Raw genomic sequence first — 25,208 nt, 5'->3', positions numbered from 1 at the left:
CTACCATAAACGTATCAATCACTGCACAACACTGATGCTGCAGACTGAAGAATTTATTTCAATTCAAGAAATACAGTATTTCTGCTGAGATTTGGTTGAACTCTGTCCAGCTTCCATCAGTGTCAGTCCATGGTTGATAACATGGTCAAGAAGTGTTGCACAGATTTCTTTTGTCATTCTTATTCTCTCTCTTCTTCTAGCTCCTTCCATTTTTGATGAATACAGGTGAAATCACCTGCTGCCTTTTATAGAACTCCTGAGTGCTGCGTTTTCAAATTAGCACATGTGTTAGCACACTAATTAGTTTATAGGCATGGTCATTGGCAATCAGGGGCTTTGTAATGACAAGGAAATAACCTCACAATCCTTATCTGTGTCTAAAGTGTTAAAATATTACCGTGTGTAATGTTTTGCAAAAAGAGTGAAGCAGACATTGTGTGTAATGTTGTGCAAATCTGTGGCGGTGTTTTGCACCTTGGAGTAGAATTTTTGCAAATTGTGTGGAAATTTTTATTTTAGAGTGTAAACAATCGAAAAAAAAAAAACTGTAAATATTTTCTGTTTCTTCATGTCATTGGTGTTTACAGTGTACCTGTTCCTCCTCTCAGCAGATTACTGTCACTGTAGAACATTGTATTGAACTGTAGATATGAGTCTGTGAAAGAGCAAAGAGCTTTAGATTTAGAACAACAGTGTTTACCTGTTATATCCAAAAGTGTTACAGTATATTATGAAAGAAGTGTTTGGCATTTGATGCAAATGCTTCATTCTGCCATAGGTTCATGGTATTTTGAATGCAGTGTTACATTTTGAAGCAGAAGTGAGGCATTTTGTGTTTTGTGTGTGCAGTTTTGAGAATTGTGTATATAGTTTTGAAAAAAAGGAGATGCTGTTTTGAAAACATGAGTACACCGTTGGAAAAAAACTGTAAGCTGTACATATTTTTCCAACAGGCGTCACGGTGGCACAGTGGGTAGCACAACAAGAAAGTTGCTGATTTGAGCCTTGGCTGGTTCAGCTGGCATTTTAATGTAAAGTTTGCATGTTTTCCCTGTGTTCATGTGGGTTTTCTCCAGGTGCTTCGGTTTCTCCCACAGTCCAAAACACATGCGCTATTGGTGAACTGGATAAGCTAAATTGTCTGTAGTGTATGTATGTGTGTGAATGAGTGTGTATGGATGTTTCACAGTGATCGGTTGCAGCTGGAAGAGCATCCACTAGGTAAAAAATATGCTGGATAAGCTTCATTCCGCTGTGGCGACCCCAGATAAATAAAGGGATAATAAAACTAATGAATATTTTTCCAACATAAAATGTACTGTATCATAGGTATGATTCACCTTTCTACCTATAATCAGCACAAATACAAAATTGAATGTGAGGGAACAATGTTAGCTTGATGCCATTTCATCGGTTTCAACTGAAATTAACCTCAGTGCGCTCGGAGCAAACACACACGCAAACAAAATGTGTCATATGAGAAGCTTTAATAAGCACTGTGTGCGTCATCTGCTTCAGATCATCACGGTCACAGACTTATGAAAGCACCGAGGTCTCCTTACATTCACAGACTCATTCTTGTGGTGTGCTGAAATCAGAAACACTAAGCTCTTTTACAAATCAGCTGCATTTTGGGACGATGCCTCACAGTAGATGTATTTGTCTTGTGTTGCGGATAAACATAAGAACATAAGTCGTGCTTTCTAAAGAGATCTTTCAAATGTCCTGGCGTGACACTTTATGAATAAAACATGTTAGGAACACCTTGTGCTCTTCCAGTCTAATAGTACTGAGGCTGTGTTCCTGAGTGGTTGGATAATGAACTGATGTCTTGTTTGCTTTTCTCAATGCTTAACCTCAGTGTACGCTGTTGAACCCAGAAAGATACCATAGAAAATAAAGACAGGAATACAGAATGAATGATTCTCAGATCTATATGAAAATCATAAAGGTGCATTTTTTTTTCTAAGCGATATCTTCTTAAGGCATGCTTGAGACTTGTTTGCTGGAAACAGCAGTACATGAATCTGCAACGTGCGCTTGCATTTCAAATAACCTTGCTGCATGAATGGGCAAATAGCTGTCTGACCGGCTGTCGTTCTTCTGCTGTTAATGTGAAGTTTAAAAGAAACATAAAAAATGATCAAGAAATTATTTTTCACAAAACTGATCGCCAAAACCCCAATTTCACATTTTGGCCACAAAAGAACTGAAGTTTAGATGTAAACACATTTTAATGTAATGTTCAAACCTGTACATAAATGGTTGAGTACACCCAAAAAGGACCATTTAAAAAGTCCTTCACTTGTTCCAGACCTGTTTGGGTTTTTTCTTCTGCTGAACATAAAAGAAACTGGTAGACCTTGACTTCAATGACACTTTTACTCCTACTATGGAATTCATTGGCTACCTGTTTCTATCACTCGGCAAAGTTCTATTCATTTGTGTTCAAGAGAAGAAGAAACTTATTACGGTTTGGAACCTCTCAAGTGTGAGTCAGTGGTGCCATTTTTGAGTGAACTAATATAAGGTTATTGACAATGTGATAGCAGGAGGTCAGGGCCTGAACAGACCTTTTGAGGGGCATGTGCTGAAACTGAAAACTGACATTTACATTATTATAGCTGTAACGAGTGAACCAACAGCATATTAAACCCTATAAATTAAGATCATAACGTCAATATAAAATATAGGATGTGACCCTGTGGCAATCTGCTGTTTTGTCTGACAAACAAACTCTCTGCTTTGGCCTTTTGTGTTTAAAAAGAATGTAAAATATAAGTTTCTATAAAATGATCTGTCTGATAACAGATCATTTTATATCTCCTAACTTTTCCAGAGCTAAAAGTCTGAACGAAATTTGGCATTATTACAAAAGGAGCCTGATAAATCTAAAGTCTAAATTTTAGTCATGAAAGTTAGTATTAAGATTGTACAATCTGCCGAAATACAGTTGTACATGTCCTTTAAGTTCATGGTAGAATGAACCGCCAGCTATACCAGCATATGTTTTACGCACTGATGCCATTCCAGCCACAACCCAGAACTGGGAAACACCCATGCACTCACATTCACACACTACAGCCAGTTTAGCTCATCCAATAACATAATATAACGCTGATAACCCCACATTTATTTACAGAAGTGTGAATAAAATACACAATTGCACAAGCTACATTTTAGGCAACTGCAACAATTCTCACAATCATTCCAACATATCAAGCAGAGATATTTCTTACATAACACTGATAGAGTATGTGGCATTTATCAGCGCTGCGATGCATTCAACTGCAGACTTCCGTGGGATCTGTGTTCGCTCCCCTGGGCTCATTAAAGCAGGGAGTGTTTGAACCAGGCCCGTGGATTTAAACCCTACTCCAAATAAACAACTTCTTTTATCTATGGCTCTGTGCATGTTTATTGCTTTTTCTTAAATAAGCTCAGAGGAGCCTCTTGACCTTCAGTTAAGACATACGTTCTATGCTGTGGTTTTGAATCCAAGCAGCACTGCAGTGGGCAAACACACACAGAGAAAGACGTGGCATGATCCGCACACACACACATACACACCCACGCAGCTCTGACTCAATCCCATGAACACGTTCTGCAATGCCTAATGCTGGATGCGTCTCAAAATTGCCTACTGATCTGCCTACCATCACAAGTGATTTCCAAGTCACTAGATTACACATTCGGAATATATATTTATACCCTGTTTATGAACACATTACAAAAAGTGACATAAATAAATACTGTATTAGGGATATGTGCACACAAACAGTATGTTGGCCAAAACCATGCTGTCTGATAGCACTGAAACGCCAAATGAGAGATCATTGTTTGTTTTGGTTATTTGGTAAGACTTTAGAATAAAGAGCCATCTGTTGATGTTAGTCATTGCATTAACCAATTGATCAAATTACACCCTTGGGTACATTTTGACTTGGAACAAATAAAATAAAATAAAATAAAATAAAATTAAATTAAATTAAATAAAATAAAATTAAATTAAATTAAATTAAATTAAATTAAATTAAATTAAATTAAATTAAATTAAATTAAATTAAATTAAATTAAATTAAAATTAACACATTACAAAAAATGACATAAATACAAAAAGTTACAACAAAAAGTGGTATTACAAAAAGTGACATAAATAAATACTGTGGGAGAGATATCTACACACAAACAGTATGTTGGCCAAAAGCATGCCGTCTGATAGCACTGAAATGCCAAATGAGAGAACATAGTTTGTTTTAGTCAATGAGTAAGACTTACCTATATATATATATATATATATATATATATATATATATATATATATATATATATATATATATATATATATATTTTTTTTTTTTTTTTAATAAATAAATAAATAGAAATTTAATTAAATTAAAATAAATAGCTTTTAGTAAGGGTGCAGAAAACATATTCAAATTTCTTTTTTTTTTCGTTCAGTGTTAGGTTTCTACTTTAAAGTATGTTCTATTAAATAATACTGTCTATAATAAATAACACCATAGCAAACACAATTTTGGGATTGAATTTTGTAGATATACATGAAAATGTATGCTGTTTTTTATCTAAAATTTAGGTGAGTTTTGTTGTAAAATAAAATAAAATAAACATTATAAAAAGTGACACAAATACAAAAACTGATAAGTGACATAAATAAATACTATAGAAGAGATATGTGCACACTAACAGTATGTTGGCTAAAATCATGCTGTCGGAGCACTAAAGTGCCAAACGAGAGATCATTGTTTTAATAAACTTAATTATTGACTTTATAATAAAGAGCCATCTGTTAACGTTAGTCATTGCTTTAACTGATTACTCTCATTACATGTTTGAGAACATTTTGACTGGGAACAAATAAAACAAAACGAAACAAAACGAAACAAAACAAAACAAAACAAAACAAAACAAAACAAAACAAAACAAAACAAAACAAAACAAAACAAAACAAAACAAAACAAAATAGATTCTAGTAAAGGTACAGAAAACATTTCCTTATTTATTGTCTTATATTATTATTTTATTTTTATTTTTTTTAACATTCGGTACTAGGTTGCTACTTTAATGTAATTTTCTATGAAATAACTCTTCTTATGACAAATAACACCATAACAAACACAACTCTGGGATTGAAAATGTATGCTTTTTTATGTATGCAACATTCAGAGTAAATTAATAATTTTTTTTTTTTTTTTTTTTAGTTTTTAGTTCAAAGTGCTTTATGCTTTATTTAATTAATTTTAATGAGATTAATAGTTAGACATGATAAATAGCAAACTGAAAAAAAATTATTTAAAGATGATTCCTTGCATTTATAATTTATTTTATTATTATAGTGGCTATAAACTATTTATTTGGGTTCAATTTAAACACATTAAGGTGAAAAGTACTAAATTAAATTTGCTTGTTTAAATTCAACACAGTTAAATTGTTTGCGATTTTGCAGAATTATTATTTTTTTTCAGTGCATGAATCGATATGGAGAGTTGCAAAAGCCGCTAAACACCACTTCTGCCAAAAATAAGCTAACGACACTGATGGAATGCTTTGGGCACGTAGTACATGTTCAACAAATAGTTTTGTTTGACATAATCTAAATCACAGCGTCAGCTCATTCAGAAATAACAGTTTGTTTACAAAAGCCTCTAAACATCATGCCACTTTGACAGCAAAAGCTGCTATGTCCCGAGAACCAATCAGACGGCGCAAATCGAATCATATGTTTTTAATGTAGAAGTGCACTGTACACAGGCTTTTATGAGGAGACTGTTCAGTTACACTTTTGATTTTAAAAGATGAGGTTTGATGAACTGCATGAGCCTGTCCAACTGTCAGTGAATGGCAAATGAAAGTGTCACTTACCTCAAAACTCTGTGTATTATATGAAAAAGAAAACACAATGTACAGCCGGAAGTGTAACATACATTCAGCGCCGCTACTTTGAATGAGTCCGATTTACTATACATTAAACAGCAACTCGACGAAGTAAAGATGCTGTTCTTTTATCTCGCATGGATGCTATGAGAATAAGCAATAGATGAAAAAGAGACCAAAACCTTGAGTATAGTGAGGATGAATAAACGACATTCTCTTTTTTGCATAGTGGGCCTTACCTTGTGTTTTATTTGCTAATGCAAGCTATGCAAGCTAAGATAAATATAATGGATAAAACTGTACATTATTTATATTACTTTAATAAATTATAGTTTTAGTAATGGACAATGCACAAATATTGATGTTTCACAATGTTTACATTGTTCTACTTACATTAAATGCAAATCCCAAATATCAGAAATGACAATAGATTGTTTTTTAACAACAATTTTTAATAATAAAATTGATTTATTAATGTCAATTTTAATGTTATTGATTAATGCACTTGACCGATTTTATTCATTCATTTTCCTTCTGCTTAGTCCCTGGTTTATCAGGGGTTACCACAGCGGAATGAACCACCACTTACTTGACAGATTTATCTGTTTTTAATTTCAGATGGTTTGTGTATGTTATATGTTTAGTTAAATCATTTCTGAATGCATCTTTAGTGCTTTTTCAACTAATTACAATGTCTTGTCCCAGTTTTAGAGGTTTTTGCAAAAAAGTGGATTTAGCTGGTTTTGACGCCTAAGAAAATTTACCTTGTTAAAAACCAAAGAATTGTCTACAGTAACATTTAAAAAAAAAAAAGCTATTTTATTTATAACCTTATCATTACCTGTAAAATGAAACTTCTGAACCTAATTAGAGGAGCCTGATAGACATTGTTCTGATGAATTTAGAGGGTTTTGTATCATTGCTCTGATGAATTTAGAGGGTTTTGTATCTGAACTCTTCATATATAGAAAAGGCATTCTCATTATTATTCACTCTTTGATGAAAAGATACTGATCAGATACAGTATGTTTAGGAAAACAATCATTTGTTTTGAGGGTAAACAATCAGCTATATGCATGCTTTTGTTAAATTAATTAATAAACTTGCAACTGTTCATTGCCAACAGAAACCAACAGAAATAATTGTTTTAGATTAATTAAATTATGTAATTTATTTTATCTTTTAATAGCTTTCCCAGCAGTCTCCATGCATCTTTTTATGTTTATTTGAACTAAATATAAAATTAATATGTTTCTGCTTTAAATGTCAAATTGATTGTGGTTGCATTGCATCACACACCTTAACACAGAGCCATTTTTCAAAAGCGTATTAAATTGATATTATCGGCTACTGCTCCTGAAATCCTTGCCTTATAGATTGTGTTAAATGTCTTCCCTGCAGTGCATCTGGTATTTTAGTGTTTTGTACTAACTATTTGAAATATAGACTTTCCTAAATACTGTTATGACATATTTTGACTGTAGATTCTGCCCTGTTTATATTTTGAATGTTTAACATTTATTTACTGTACACCCAATTTTAAGAGATAATTGATTAGCTTCAGTCATTTTAAATAATTGTTTTGTTTGACTTTTATTTGCTGATTTCAAGAAATTGAAAATTTCAAAGAAATAATTGAACCAAATCAGTTTTTAATAACTGATCTGTTTTTGATCTAATTCGGGGTTTGTATATATGTAAAGCCTTCAATTGTCAAAAATGCTTGTTGTTTATATTATTTTAGTATTAAAATCTTTTATAAAAATAAATTTTCCATGTACAGTGCTTAGCATATAAGTACACCCCTTAAGAATCTCTCATTTAAATCATTTTTTTCTGTTTGATGCTTTACAACAGGGGTCACAAATCTCAGTCCTGGAGGGCCGGTGACCCTGCAGGGTTTAGCTCCAACTTGCCTCAACAAACCTGCCTGGGTGTTTTAAGTATACCTTGTAAGACCTTGATTAGCTTGTTCAGGTGTGTTTGATTAGAGTTGGATCTAAAATCTGCAGGACACCGGCCCTCCAGGAACAAGTTTGGTGACCACTGCTTTACAATATTATATTTGTGCGTATACATTAGTTTAATCAGACTCAGTACTGAAGCCAAATCTGGAGCTAATCTAACAAAATAACTTACGATAATGGTTAAAAAAAAACTAGTACAAATAAAAGTATATGTGAGTGAAAAATATTAAATTACATTTTCAAAAATAGAAACAAATCAAGAAAAACAAAAAATATATACAACTTTGTTTAAATGGATTTTTTTTTTGCTATATTTTGCATGAATTTAAATGTATTATATTTCCATTTCTAAAGGTGTTCTGTAACTAGAATATTATTTTAATAAATATATCTTAATAAATCTGTTTTGTTTAAATGCACCAATATATATATTACCCATATTCACTGAGAAATGGATTCAAATATCGATTTTCAAAATGGGGTGTACTCATTTATACTGAGCACTGTATCTTACATTTTTGGAGGCATAATTGTGTTGATATGTACACCTACTGAACCACAGCACCATAAAACTGATAACCTTTTTTATCTGAAAGTGAGTATTTATGCAAATATAAATGAATTTATTTTATTTATAAACTTTTCAGAGTAATACTTATGCTGTTTTGAATAAAAAAAAATACATTTATCAATTTTAAATTCAAAGAAATTAAATCCAATTAAATTTATATTTCTCGTTTAATTTAAGGAAAATTTACCTTTTGACGCACAGTTGATGTCAGAACTATTAGCCCCCCTGAATTGTAAGAAGATTTTTTCCACATATTTCTAAACATAATAGTTTTAATAACTAATTTCTAATAACTGATTTGTTTTATCTTTGCCATGTTAACAGTAAATAATATTTGACTAAATATTTTTCAAGACACTTTAATACAGCTTAAAGTGATATTTAAAGGCTTAACTTAATTAGGTTAACTAGGCAGGTTAGGGTAATTAGGCAAGTTATTGTATAACAATGGTTTGTTCTGTATACTATGAAATAGAATTATAGCTTAAAGGGGCTAATAATTTTGTCCTTAAAATTTTTGAAAAAAATAATTTATTAAAAAAAATAATAACTGCTTTTATTCTAACCGAAATAAAGCAAATAAGAGCTGTCTCCAGAAGAAATCATTTGGGAAATATATTATTATATCTGACCCTATTAAATCTGACTTCAACTGTATGTGTAATTTTTATTTGAATTGAGATTAATACATCACCTGAAAGTTTAATGAAGAAGCTTTGGTTTGTTAGGATATAGGACCTTATTTGCCAAGATAAAGCTATTTGAAAATCTGGAGTTTTAATCTAAACCATAAGAAAATCCGCTTTCAGTTGCCTAAATCAAGTGCTTAAAGATGCACATTACTAATCAAAAATTTAGTTAGGATATACCTGCATTAAGAGATATACAAAATATCTTCATGAAAGATGATCTTTGGTATGAAAGGAATATTTAAACCCGTGAAAAAATAGACCCGAGCTATATAGCCTAAGATGGGTTCAGGGTCACAGTTGATAACAATAAATAAACAAAAGAATACAGTAATAACATTGTAAAACATGGTAGCATTTAAAACTTTTCCTTCATTCACTAATTAACAAGAAGTGGATAATTACATTAAAAAAAATGGTTTAAGTTGAAAAATATTAAGTTATAGATGATTCGGAAAACAAAGATTCTTTGTTTCCAAATTAACGAACCATGTAAAGCAAAAGTCGTAAACAGGTTTTAGAATACTCCAACTACTTCAGTCTTCAGCCATTTATTTAAAATAACTAAAGTGAAAGTAAGTTTAAGACATGGTAACAATGTTTTCCTCCGAATTCATCCACTGAAAGCGATCCTGCTGCTCACCGTCTCCGCAATCGATAAAACTGAGTCACTTGCGCATCGGGCATCGCTCCTTTAGTCCATAACACTGCAACAAGCTAGGCAAACCCACGGACACGCCGAGACTTAGGCTACTGAAGCAAGCAACACCTTCAGTACAGTTACAACAATATTTTCACCAAACTGCTACCCAAGCTTTGAAAACAGCGTGCGATGAACATAACGAGTCTAAAAAAATCAACCTAACCCCCACCTCGCCATTCAGGCATCAGCACATCGTATTTATATGCTTTACAAAAGATTTTGACCCAACAAAAAAAAAACATCCATTTTAATGCCATGTTTTATATCAGCTAGTTAATAATAGAAGTTTCATCTTGATGATATAGCCTACCATTTAGATAGCCAAACTGGTTAATACAATTGCATTGAGGTTGCTTAATAACATTTATAAGACGTAATCGTCACATGTTAAACGTTACCATTTTAAGTTGCTAAATGACAGGACAGTATCGCCTACCCGTGTGATAGACAGGATTTTGATGAATGAAAACTGAATGAGGTTTCAGCACTAGTTGGTGGACAGCGCCGTATCACTTCTTCGGTTAATGAATGAATTGATCAAATGAATAGTCTGGAGGTGTAATCCCAACATGCAGTTGAAAAGCTTTACAAAACACACAACCCTGTTTAGCAGTAGTGCTCCTAACCATGCAAACGGAATGCGGTGCAAAGAATGAGATAGAAAATGTTCTTCAGTGCGTGTTATCAAATCGGTCAAAACAATACTGCATAAGTTTCGGTGGGGATCAAATGCATTTAGGTTTCGAAACGACAAAGCTGAAGTTCAGTAACGGACTCACTTGTTTGGAGCAGGAGTTGTCTGTACTGAATCTTAAACAGTGTGTTTCCTTCAGTCCAGAGGCGTTTATTCGCGCTGGAGGAGGGTGTTTGAAGATCTCCATGAAGAGCGGGGTCTCTGCTGCATCAGATGCATATATAGGATCGGGAACAGCGACAGCTCCACCTCCAGAGCTCCTCAAGCTTTCACAGCACCTTCCGGAACCCCGTGCAACTTTACTGAATGCGTCTTTCTAGTCCACAAATGCCTAAACTTTTACTGCTAAGGGCTGTCATTACTAAACACGTTTTTAACTACGGGATGGTGCCCCAGTACTTAAGGTAATAGCAGAAAATAATCACTTGCTTCAAAATAAATAAATAAAAATTATAAAATAAAAATAAATTATTTAATAAATAAATAAATAAATTCACAGTGTTGGGTTGCAGCTGGAAGCGCATCCATGTTCTGGATAAGATGGTGGTTCATCCCGCTGTGGTGACCTCTTATTAATAGAGACTAAGCCGAAAAGAAAATGAATGAATAAATAAATAAATAAATAAATACATTTTTTCAACAAGACAAACAAAGATGGTATAAGGAAAGTTGACATTGTTTGGCCAATTTTAAATAAGCCAAATGAAAACAAATTAGATCACAAGATGGGCAAAAATATTCATTCATTCATTTTCTTGTCAGCTTATTCCCTTTATTAATCCAGGGTCGCCACAGCGGAATGAACCGCCAACTTATCCAGCAAGTTTTTACGCAGCGGATGCCCTTCCAGCTGCAACCCATCTCTGGGAAGGGCAAAAATATTATAAATTACCAATATAAAAAAATATTTTATTAAAAATGACTTACACAATGTATGTAAACATTGGACTTTAAATGTGTTTGATAAAATAAGTGAAGTATTTTAGACAAGAGTCTCTTACAGCATTTTAAGTACAAATATCACCTAAACGCTTTATCCTTTAATCCAAAACTATTTACTTTAACCAGTATATGAATTAAATATGTAATTTTACCCCATATCTGAGCAGCATTTTTAAAAATGTAACTGTACTTTTAGCAACACAATTGTTCTTGATGTTTAATAAAATTTGCTATAATTTAATAAAAAAATACAAATTATTAAATAATGTTTTTTTGATTATTAAATTCAGAACCCTAAAAGAAGAAGCCCAGATAATAAATAAGACTTCTGTGGGTTAATAAAATGTATTATACAATTAAATCTTGTTTGTTAATGAAATATGCACTGTAAAACCCAAAAAGTTAAGGTAACTCAAACCATTTGAGGAAACTGATTGCAATAAACCATTTAAGTTCAAAAACTAATCCTAATGTGTAATGTGTAACCCAATAAATGAAGAGAACTTAAACCAGCTGAGTAATGTAAAACCTAATAAGACAACTCAAACCGTTTTGCTACAAACCATTTGAGTTAAAAAAAAACGAATCTATACGAGTACTGTGAACTTACCCCATTTAAGTTGAAGTAATGAGGTATATAATTAACTCATTACTTTCAACACTGACTTCAAAACTGTTTTCAAATGAGAAGAATTACCTTTCAGTAAATTTTGAGTGACCTACAGTACACTCATTTAATTTGGTAAAGTTGACTGTTGGGTTTTACAGGGTATAGAAAAAATTATTTTTTTAAAATCACATTAATTTTGGAGTATGGGGGCATCACAAATTGTGTGTTCATAACACATTATTATATTAATATTAATTTGATTATATTTTCATTTTATAAACGTTAATATATAATATGAATATTATTATACGTAATTTTTACTTAAATTCTTCCCTCATATATATATATATATATATATATATATATATATATATATATATATATATATATATATATATATATATATATATATTATAAAAGCTATTTTAAAAACTGAGTAGCCTTACACGTAGTAGGTGGTTGAATTAAATATTCAGTCAAAAGTTTGCTGTTGCTTTTAAACTGCCAAATCTATCTTCTTTTTCCCAGAAGGAAGAAACAGGGAACATTGATTTGTTTTCCCCTCAGGTGGGTTGGGCTTTTTTGTCAACTGTAGTGTTAATATGTTGAGTTTCACAAACACAGCCAGACAGTGTTTACACTCTTCAAAAGTCAGCCTATTATTGCTCACACAATCCCTCGTATTAGTCACGCATTAACTGGGAAATGAGAAAACATTCAAGTAATAGAAAGATATGTACTGAAGAATCACACAAGTGAAGGTGGTTTCAATAAGTGACATGATTTGAAATGTCTAAAGATATTTTTGAGTGGTTTATTTTAGGACAGGCCGGTTTTAAGTCATCCAGATTCATCCGATGAATGACAGCTCACCATCAGGATTACCATGTGAGAAATACTCTTAAACAGAACCCATGACTGTTTTTTTTTTATAAATCAGAACAAAGGGTGCATTGAGAAAGCTGTATCACTGTGATCTCTGTTACCAACGAATTCCAACAAATCCCATATAACTGTGGGAGACAATTACTGATGACGGAAGCTGAAACACAAGAGCTTTCTCTAGGGGTGTTTGATTAAGGACTCTCATTTAAATAGCACTAAACGTAAACTGTGGTTACTTCTCTCCACAGGGAGTCAGATAACAAACAATTTGTCATAGCACTCAGTTTTTCTACCTCAACCAGCATTCATAAATAAACAATCCTTTTACGGAATAAAATCCTCAGAATCAACCACAGTAAATAGCCTTGGGAATTTTACTTATTTGGATTTTTTATTGAAGAAAAATATGTAACATTTCATGCAACCCTTTCTATAAAAGAGGCCATGCTGCCATTTGAAAAGGTCAATCTAATGTTTATTGGGTGTGCTGTATTAAGTTAATAGGCTTTAATATTCAATTAAATGGTTTCACACACTAAATTTTTGCAGTTCCCATGCTTTCTGAAATTAGTTCTGGTTTCTAAAAGCCCCTCCTCCTGAAAAGCTCGGAGTGTTCTGATTGGCCAGCTGGTTCAGTGTGTTGTGACTGGACTTCAAACAGAAATATAACACTTCTTACCTTTACCACTAGTTTCAGCTTTCAAGGCTTCTTAAGCTATGGCCCCTTTACACATTTTTGAGTTTCATAGCAGTGGAAGTCGTCATAGTTTAGTAAATTTAAAGCATAGTTATGGCGCAGTTTTACAATCCTATTAGCTCAAATAATACAAGAAAACCTCAATGATAGTGTTATAAAGATATTTAAAAAAAGATAAAAAATTGTGCAAGACTAATAACGGCAGCCAAATAAAAGAACAACATTAAATTTACTGTCCTGCCATAGATGCTGCATTCAAAACACCTCACATAATTCTTATAAGCAGTAATTCCATATATATATATATATATATATATATATATATATATATATATATATATATATATATATATATATATATTAGGGCTGTCAAAATTAACGCGTTAACGCACACGATTAATTTGAAATATTAAAAAAAGAAAAATAATTGCTGCTTACATGGTAGACTCTTAATCAGAGTATTATCTTAGTCATTAAAGCTGAGTATTGGTGTCTATGTAAATGTACTTAGTGAAAGTGCCAGATGATGTTGCAAGCTGTCAAAGACAGCCCTTTTCTTTTCTCTGATTCCATGCGCCCTCAAATGTTTCATTAAGTTTAATGTGTTTTTCCCCTACATGCAACCTTTGTAAAGCGTCTGCTTAATGTTGCTGTGTCAGAATCCTTGCTTGTAAAATACAGCCATACTTTAGAATGCTTAGTTTAAGCAAACTTGATGAACGTGATCGTGCATGTTGATGAATCACTGATGAGGTTGAGGAGCCGCTCACCTGGTGCACTGTACTGCGCGTTGTGTGTGTGTGTGTGTGTGTAGAGAGAGAGAGAGAGAGAGAGAGTATGCCTGCATGTGTGCATGCATCCGTGCTTGTGATTTTAACCAAAGATGACATACAGTAATACATGAGTAAATACATATGCATTTTCATATATATATATATATATATATATATATATATATTTTTTTTTTTTTTTTTTTTTTTATTTATTTATTTTTTGTCAAAATATTTAAAACTTTCAAGGATTTAAAATGCTGACGAATGCTTATAACATACTTCATCACAGCAGTCTTGTTAAATGGCTTCATTGCAAATATAGTTAAAAATGTTGCTACTTTTGCTGAATTTGCTTGATTGTGAGTCAATGTGAATGGGCTTTGTACACAACTTGAATAAAATGTTTCAAAGTGGTAATTTAGTACTTTATAACTGTCTGGAAATAAACAGCAGCTCTACAACAACAAGTCTACAGCCTCCCTGTTTTTCTTTGTGAATGCTTTTGGCATTACTGTGTGACAAATTATTCAAACTGAAATGCAGACATTTGCAGAAGTAACATCTTGACTTAATGTCGATGTGTTAAGGGCAGATCTGAAATGTTTTCTTAAAATGTATCCCTTTAAGAAAATCTACTTTTGTAAGCTGCTTGGACAGAACTGTGTGTAGGTATAGTGTGTCCACATTCATATTGAGGTGATATAAACACAATAAGCCTCTTTTTTTTAATTTTCTGATGTTAAAATAGGGTCCAAATCCCTCCCATTTTGAGGCTCACCACAATGTGACATAACAGTGGTTTCCTTTGCCCACGGAATTGATTGACAGACTTGTATTAACAAATCTCCATAGTGACGCATATAATCATATCAACAAGACAGGACGTGCGCAAAACAACTAGGAATAAAAGATCAGTTGAGCTCTCTGTGATCATCAATCATCATCAAATGTGATCATGAATGAGTTTTACAAGTTTAAAACCTTTTTAAAACAGTGCATGTTTGTAATAAGGATAGTAATTCGAACAGCCGCATGTCAGTAAAATTATAAAAGAATATCGGTTTGTGGACTTAAATCAGGTTTATTTTGTATATTAACATAACGGATGTCCATACAATGTGTATCCTGTCACATTTGCTGTGCAAAAACAGTGAAAAGCTAAACATATAACAGGATAAAATATAACAATAATCCGTTAATAAAGTTTTTACTGTAGTAACGGAGATCTGCTTCATTCTTGTCTGTCACTGTGCTGTTTATCTACATGACCCCTTCAGCTCTGACATGCACGTGGGAATGGGGGGCAGGGAGAACCAGCTTTAAAGGCATAAGCAACAAAAACAGCTGCAATGCCATAACAGCTTACATTTCTCAAATTAAGAATATAAATAATCTGAAGAGTATTTTGAGCTGAATCTTTACAGACACACTCTGGAGACACAAATGACTAATCTTAAATCTTGAAAAGGGGTTAGAAAAGGTGCCAATTAATGTAGACTATGAGCTTTATAACCCTCTAGATCTAGGATTTAGACCATAAAAGGAGCCCCAAAAACATGTTTTGCATCATTTAAAATATATCTTTAAATAAGCACTCTGTCTTATAATGAATTTGAAACAAAGGAAAATGTATATTCAGTATTATTCATGTTAGAAAGCTCTGTATTGTTATCACAGTGTTCTTTTTGGTATCAGTTTTCCAGCCTAATGACGTTATATTGCCATCTGCTGCAATGCAGGACATTTTACTTTTAGATTTGGCCTGCTACATGGTCCTTTTATTATATATCATATGATAAAGAGACAAAGTTTATGACAATAGCTTTGTTCAAATGTCTCTGTATGTTCTCTGAGCTTCTGATGAAGTTATTTCCAGTGTTCCCTAAGGCATATAGACAATTTCCACCATCAATAACTTACATTTCCTTTGGATTTAATTAATCAAAGCATGATTCAAGAGAATGAGCACAAGATTAAACATAACTGAACTACCACACATGGTCATCAGATAAAAATACATCCTATGAAATATCTTAATGTACAGTTTAATATTCTAAATCAGTTCTGGTTGATAATAAAAATCCTCCAAGGACTGCCTCTGACATTTATATCAATATATTTTACATTTTCATATTTGCAACCAACAAGCTGTGAACAGAATGCACAAGCACAAACATGTGAAAAGCAAACATGACTAAACACAAGATGACCTCAGACCAAGAGCTGAATTCACATCAGCATTATAAAAGCTGATGAACATGAGTGGAGAGCTCCAGACTGCTGAAGCACAAATGTCTGGAAGGGACATCCGTTTGAAAGAGCTTTTTTAGAGGAGGCTCTGACACCTAAAGGAAATCCAGAAGGCTGAAGAGGTAGCATCAGAGACCCAATGTGAATTTGTCTGCTTGGTAGTCACTGAATCTAGAATGTGCCCAAGATGAAAATTTGGTCAGATTCATACTACTGACTCGAGCAGTGGGGTGGGTGTAATTTTACAAAGTAGGATGCCATCCTTAAAAAAATGGTAACAAATTTGCCTTTTTACATGATGTGAAATAAGTTGTTTGTGTCTCCAGAACGTGCCTGTGAAGTTTCAAGTACTTCAGGTATACTTTTTATAATTTATTTTACATATTAAAATTTTTGGGCTTGAGCTTTGGGCTTTTGGAATAAGCTGTTCTTCCCACCTACTCTTAGGACATTTTGCTTCAGAGAAGGGAAGGATGTCAGGATAACCACAGAAAAATGACAGATAGATCTGATGAAACTGAGACCCACAGTTACAAATACTACAGTAAGATGAAAAAGCCACACGCAAATGCAGTGACAATGTTCACTGTGCACGCACATACAAACACATCCACGCATTTAACACATGCTGTTTTTGCTCATCTACTCACAGCTACTGTACTATGTGACAGGATGCCCATAAAACAGGTAAATATGCTGCTGTATAAAGATCCATTATGGCTAATATATGTAATATAATAATATATAATATATGTATAAAATACACCTGATTTAAACTCCACAAACCAGAACTCCTGTTGTGTGATTGAAGCATCCTTGTTTATAGTTGTGTACATTGTGCAGCTCTGGTCATTCCAGCGGATATGAATTATGTTGTTTAAAAAGTAAAGTTCAAAATACTATAATAAATACAAAGTGTACCATAGTGATCTATTTTAACATCAGGAATTATTTGAAAGAGACTTGTTGCTGTTTTCTCACCAGTCGCAGTCACTGCAATCACATGTATCACAATCACCTGGGCTGCGTTCAGAATCGCATACTTCCATACTATATAGAATTTGAAAAACAGTATGTGAGAAGTACCTACTACTTCTGGCAAGATTGTGAAGTGTGCATTCAATGCATGCTGCACTATGTGAACACACAACTCATGCATCTAGGTCATGTGATTATGACAAAATGACTGATGTAGTACATCCGAGTTCCATTCATACTGCTCACATTTATACTGTATAGAACGTACTTTTCTATGGCAGAGGGGTGTTGCGGACGCAGGAGGGAAGTGAAGAGTGGGGGGAGTCGCAGACGAAAATGAGAGTGAACAGCGGATGGGAGAGGAGGGCAGTTGAGGAGGGGGATCGATGAAATGAGTTGCTGGATCAGATTACAGAGGTGCCAGATCTGGATCCGGCGTGTTCCGGCACAAGTTAAGCCATCATGCTACCACCAACACATTTTATTGTTGGTATGATGTTCTTTATCTAAAATGCAGTGCTACTTTTACACCATACATTATGGAGCACACACCTTCCAAAAAGTTTGTCTTGTCAGTCTGCATATATTTCTAATTTTTTTCCCTGATTTTTGAGGATCTTTTGGTCTACCTCCCTTTGTCAGGCAGGTCCTATTTTAGTAATTTCTTGATTGCAAACAGGTGTGGCAGCAATCAGCCCTAAGTATGGCTAGACAATTTGATTTTCGGTGTAATAAGTCATGTTTTAGCAAGGAGCAAACACTTTTACACAGGGCTTTGTAGTTTTTGAATTTTATTCTCCCTTAATAATATAAACCTTAATTTCAATTTATGTTTACTTGAGTGCATGGAGTGTTTATTGACAATGTGAAGTGTAATATGGGTAATGCTGCGGTCACACTAAAGTTTGAGCTTGTGAAATTCTGTCATATGGAGCTGCAAAAAAAGGGCGGGATTAAACAATATTAATAGACATTTTAAAAAGTAAGGGTTTGGTCTGTATTTTAAATGTCTGTCCTGAGAGATCATGTTTTCATCCTCCATTAGTCTCACACAATCAAGTGATGCGATTTTACAGGTCAAAGTTTACCAAGCTTGAACTTTGCAATGCAGCGAACTGCAAAACTTGTCGCATGAGCTTGTGTTTTCAGTTTGATGCATTCGCATGCTTATGAATGAAAGTCTATGGGGAGAAAAGTCTAGTGTGACTGCAGCTTAAGGTAAACCACAGTTCAATGGTGAAGAAAGGGGTAGTGCTGGCAAGTCCTGGATAGAGTAGACATGAAAATGGATAGTGCTGGAGTGTACATGGTGCAGCCAGAAACCACAGAATGCCATTAGAACAGGAAACTGACCTGGGGCGACAAGTCTAGGCAGGAGGTGGTGAAGGCCTGGGAAGAAGTGCTGCTGACTAGACACACTGGAGAGTTGTAGTCTCACCAGAAGTGGCCTGATGGAGGACACACACCAGCAGCCAGGGACTCACAGTGGGCAGGGCTGGACTGGGACAGAGAGAGAGATGAGACACAGAGACAAAGACAGACAAGGGGAACAAACCTAAGAAACAAAACAACAAGCTAAAATAACAACAACAAAAAAAAAGAAATGAAACTATTGAAAATAAAAGCAAAGATATTAAATTTGATTTAACTTTCTGGAAATAAAACAAAAATAAAATCAATAAAAATAAACTAAACACTTAAAGCTATGAAATTAAACAAGATAAAAAATATAACCTAAACAAGCAGGCTTGATAACGATAAGCCAGACAGTGAAGACACTGAAGGCCTACTGAAAAAGACAAACATATACAAACATTAAGAAAAAAACAACTCACAAACAACAGCACAGAGACAACCAAGCACAGTTGAGTAACAAGTAACATGCAGCAATGAACAAAAACATGAGGGAAAAGAACACAATATAAAAGGAAGAAAAAACATGAGGACCAGGTGTAGACACTGAGACTAACGAGAACTAGATGAGGGCTAAACAAGGAGACTTGGCATCTGGAAACAAGGAGGGAGGAACAAAGGAGCACATGGTAAACACACAAAGGTTAAGCCATGTGCTCAGACACAAGATAAACAGACACAATGAGCAAGGACAACACAGACAAGATATGTATGTGACTGACCATGGACAGTGTTATATATACTAATATTTTGATATCAGTCTAAACATAATACATTCAGCATCTCCTTCTATGTGATTCAAAAGGTGGGAAAGAAAAGGGCACCAACTGGGAGAAAGGGTGGTGGAGGTCCCTTTGGAATGTAGTGCAATTTTTTGCAATTTTACGTTAACTAGTCCAGGAACAAAATCAAAGCACATGGAATATACAGACAAGGTCTTCAAACCTTCTAAAGAAGGAAGCTGACTGAAAATTGATTGTCCTGATCTCAACCTAAACACCTTTGGGATTAATTAGAGACTGCAAGCCATCAGTTCCCGACCTCACAAATGTGCTTCAAAAAAATATAGTCAAAATTCCTCAACACACTCTTAAACCTTGTGGGAAGCCTTTCTAGAAGAGTTGAAGCTGTTATAGTTATCACTCCAAAAAGTGGGGTAAAAACATAAAATCCCAAAATTTGTCATGACAACTCTCGGAGAGATTTAGTATGGTAATATAGTCCCTCTGTAAATATTACCCATAGTTTTTTTTTAATAAATGCACTTTCTATCTTGTACCTATATGCACCTGCTGCTATTGCACTCCTGGTTAGACATAAACTGCATTCCGTTGTGTTGTACATGTGTAATGACAATAAAGTTATTATTTAATAATTAGATTAATCTAATCTATTAAATTTGTATATGACAATGTTGATGTGTTTAGTCTTGGTGGCATAGATCTGCCACTCTTCTGCTGCTACTTTGATTGTTACCAAGAATTGCTTCTGCCAGTATATTCAAACCCATGCAGTCTGAGAATATAACACACTGCTGCTGTAAACAAAATACATATGTAACCCTCATTACAGATGTACAGTGCATGCGGAAAGTATTCATTGCGCTTTACTTTATCCACATTATTTATGTTATATCCTTATTCCAAATAAAATTAAATTAATTTATTTCATTATACACATAATACCCCATAATGACAACGTGAAAAAAAAGATTTTTGGAAATTGTTGCAAATTTATAAAAAAATATTCACAGCCTTTGCTCAATAATTTGTTGATGCATCTTTGGCAGCAATTACAGACTCAAGTCTTTTTGAATATGATGCCACAAGCTTGGCAATCCTTCTTTGGGAATTTTTGCCCATTCCTCTTTGCAGTACCTCTTAAGCTCAGGTTGGACAGCCATTTTCAGATTTCTCCAGAGATGTTCAATAGGATTAAGATCTGGACACTCAAGGACATTCGCTGAGTTGTTGTGAAGCCCCTCTATTGATATTTTGGTGGTGTGCATTGGGTCAGTGTACTGCTGGATGATAAACCATCGCCCCAGTCTGAGGTCAAGAGCACTCTAAAGTAGGTTTTCATTCAGATGTCTCTGTACATTGCTGCATTCGTCTTTCCCTCTATCCTGAATAGTCTTTCAGTCTTTTTAGTTATATATATAAGCAAGAGGGTCGCTGGTTTGTGCCTAGGCTGGGTCTGTTGGCATTTCTGTGTGGAGTTTGCATGTTCTCCCTTTGTTCGAGTGGGATTCCAGATTCACCCAGTCCAAAGACATGCAGTATAAATGAATTGGGTAAGCTAAATAGTTCATAGTGTGTGAGAATGAGTGTGTATGGATGTCTCCCAGTGATGGGTTGCAGCTTTAAGGGCATCCTCTGTGTAAAACAAATGCTGGATGAGTTGGCGATTCAATCCGCTGTGGCAACCCCGTTTTTAATAAAGGGACTAAGCCGATATATATATATATATATATATATATATATATATATATATATATATATATATATATATATATATATATATATATATCCTATGTCCTCCTATGCTTAGATTCAGTTATTTCACTTTAAACAAAATAAAAAGAACCTATTTATTGCTACACAAGAGCCTGTGCAAAAATACTAATTTTAGAAGAACATGACAGATGGCACATAGAGGCTTTTGCATCTGAACTCATCATATATCAATATACCATATAGGTCCCTGAATGCTAAATTCAGTATTTTTCATCTAGTCTAGTGCTATATGACCTTTATCACTGTGCACACCTCTGATCTTCCATATGTTGGAAGACTGAAGGGACTCATTATGTAGCATCAGGCACTAGATTGTTTACCATGCACTCCTGTGTAAACATTTTTCTAAACATAAATAAACGAAGCAAAGGAACAGTGTGAACCTACATATCATGGCCAGTGCTTATTAGGGACAGTTCTTTAAAACAACACATGGATGTATGATGTTATCTTAATGAAAACCATCAGCTTTAATGAAGTACTCAGGCTGAACACAAAGCAGGTTCTTAAATTTCATATGTTCAAAACCATATGCCAGACATGCAAACACTGTCTTTCGCTTCATAAAGCTTTTGCAACTTGCAAATTTATGGCTTTTTTAAATAAGATGTTTGTGACATAAAAAAATACATGTTAAGAGAATACAACAAGAGTTCAAACATGCCATGCTGTTTTCAGTAAATAATGATCTTCCAAAGATCCCCTTCCTCCAGTTGAGGGGGCCGTGCTGCATTTTATCCCTTCATATGGCTCACCAGTGTCGTTCTTTCCAACAGGCACTACAAGCGGTTGCTTGTGGCTCTTCCCTTCATGAAGGGCCCAGTGCATGGACAATAAATATGCTGAGGAGGCCATCAACTAATTTCTCGTGACTATTTCTCAATATGCTTTATTATCTATTCTTGCATTCTTGTGAAATCTCATCAATCACTGCTAAAGTACAAATGCAAATCCAAGTTCACATCTTGCCAAGAACCGTTTGAATCCCTGAACATGTTCCTGAAGCACATTTTTTATCAATGATGCATCAAGAGTTAAATCTGTAACAGACATGTATCTAGATGCATTTTAAAACGGACCAACTACAGTAAACCACAGAGGAGAAAGCCTGCAATGTTGAAAAATACATTGTGTCACAAAATTAAGCTTCTCGTGTGATGTTATTCTCAAATCGGCAAAGAACAGCCAGTCCTTCTCAGATATGTTGCTGAAACTCATCCCTTTAGTTGTTGTAGATCTTGTGTAGGATATTTGTAGTTTCAATTGTAAGACATGGACATAAATGCTGTTTTTAATTTGAAATGAAACAACATCCACATAAATCTACAGTAAGCTAAATATAATTTATTTTTAGGCATATTTTAATTATGTAATAAGCTATTTTTGTGTTTCATGTATATATTTGTTTTAGTTCATCAAGCATGCACTCTCATTTGCAATACTTCACAATACTTTGCAGCACTATTTGCAAACTTGTTTGTGTAAATATGACATTTTGTGTTGTGAAATAAATGGTAAAGGTCTAGGAGGTTCTATGTTGTGCACTTTAAGGAGTGATCGCCTGTTAAAGGAGGATTTAAACTGCCATTAGATCCAGTGGCTGCAATAAAGCAGCATCTAATCATAGCAGTTTTTTTGTTTTCTTTAAACCCATAGCATTCACTGATTCCTGTAACTAACGAATCTGGAGATCTCAAGCAAGCAAGATAAATAGTATGAAAAAGCAATGAGAACAGTAAAAAAAAAAAAGCAGAGAGAACACACCGGAAAACACAGGACTTAATGTACAGACCAAGAAATGACATACACTGATATCTTAGTACAAACGCTAATAAACCAATGAATCACCATAGAAACAGATGAAATCTGAGGACACTAACTCAAAACTAGGTCAAAGAACTGAAACAAGGACAAAAAAACACCCAACAAACTATTCATCTATATGTTTGATATAAGTGGTCATGATTTCTGCTAATTAATTAATTCTCTGGTCGGCTTAGTCCCTTTTTTAATCTGGGGTCGCCACAGCAGAATGTTGCCCAGCTACAACCCATCACTGGAAACCATCCACACACACTCATTCATACTCATACACTACAGACAATTTAGCCTACCCAATTCACCTGTAACGCATGTCTTTGGACTGTGGGGGAAACCGGAGCACACGGAGGAAACCCACGCGGACGCAGGGAGAACATGCAAACTCCACACAGAAACGGCAACTAAGACGAGGTTCAAAGCAGAGATCCAGCGACCTTTACTACCTACTGCGCCACTGCATCACCTAACAAAGGATCAAAACACAATAAACAGTCCAAGGTCAAAAACACAGGAAACAGGGAGAAACGCATACGTACAGACAGCAAAAGCTTAACAAAACTCAGCAACATGTGTGTGAAGCAGAGGGGTTTACATATTCCAAATAATCAGTGTCTGAGCAGCTTCAGCTGTGAGAGTATAATCAGTCTGTAAATAATCAGAGTAAAGCAATCTCTGGTGGTTAGATCGCTGGTAATCATGACACAAGGAAGGACTGAACAAACTAAGAACGAAGGAAGGAATGAGAAAGAACCAAGTGAGTGAGGAACAAAATAATGAACGAATGAATGAAGGAACGAACGAACAAACAAAAAAAAATAATTGAATGAAGGACAGAACAAACAAACAATGGAAGGAAGGAAGTAAGGAAGAAAGGAAGGAAAATAGGAAAATCACTAAATCCACTACAGAATGTTACGTTTACACATCCCTGCACAAACTGCATGCAAACGCATCAACTTTACTCAATGTAATACTCACTACTCATGAGTTCTTTTAAAAAGGCTACTCTTTACAACAGATATTTTTATTCTACCTGCACTACATTTTGGGGTAAGTAATGGTACCTTTACATGAGTATGATTTTTCAGTACTCTTTCCACCACTGCATCTTTACAATGTTATGAAAGAAAGAAAGAAAGAAAGAAAGAAAGAAAGAAAGAAAGAAAGAAAGAAAGAAAGAAAGAAAGAAAGAGAGAAAGAAAGAAATAAAGTTATGTACAAAATGAAAGAATAAAGGTAAGCCACCGCAGTGGTAAAAAGGCAAGAGACAAGTCACTTTTATTGCTGAGCCCTGCCAGCAAGGGCCTAGCAACCACCCAGTACACAAGCTACTGCATGGCACACAGCATAAACACTCAAAACACCTTAGCAACCTCATCCTGCCACCCACAGCTACATCTCCTTAATGGCCTTAAGGTGAACTGAAGATCACAGCAGTCAAGTGATGTTTCTGTTTGATCTCTATAACAGCCGCACAGTTTTCCCTAATGTCCAAAAATCCCCTGGCACATTCAAAGATAAGATTGCCATTGCACATAATTAATATTCCAAGCTACTAATTTACTGACCTTGCAATATTCCCATGGTAATATTAAAGCAATTTCCCACAGCGAACTGTAATGAACTAAACACATTACGTTCCTGTTTTTCATTAAACCACTTTCCGTTTTCTCTCCATTAAGCATTTGCTTTCTTTCCCTTGTTCAGCAACATATGCCCTTTAACACAACTAGAGTCAATTGTACATTAGACTTATTAACAAACATTTCAAACGGTTTACCCTGAGTGCATGTATATTAATGAC

The 25,208-nt window shown here is 34.3% G+C and overlaps 1 protein-coding gene across 1 annotated transcript in view; it reads right to left on the bottom strand.

Annotated features, from left to right (window-relative positions):
* The window catches only part of mc5ra (melanocortin 5a receptor), a 43,011-nt gene extending 32,298 nt beyond the window's left edge, over nt 1-10,713 (bottom strand). Inside the window, exon 1 of the mRNA XM_005159581.6 lies at nt 10,605-10,713. The gene's annotated coding sequence lies outside the window, so the exon portion shown is untranslated. The remainder of the gene's footprint in view (nt 1-10,604) is intronic.
* Nucleotides 10,714-25,208: the final 14,495 nt, after the last annotated feature.

The sequence above is a fragment of the Danio rerio genome, chromosome 19 (genome assembly GCF_049306965.1).
Source record: "Danio rerio strain Tuebingen ecotype United States chromosome 19, GRCz12tu, whole genome shotgun sequence".
NCBI classification, from domain to species: Eukaryota; Metazoa; Chordata; class Actinopteri; order Cypriniformes; family Danionidae; genus Danio; species Danio rerio.
The sequence above is the reverse complement of the archived record's forward strand: the minus strand, read 5'-3'. Positions and strand labels throughout refer to the sequence as shown.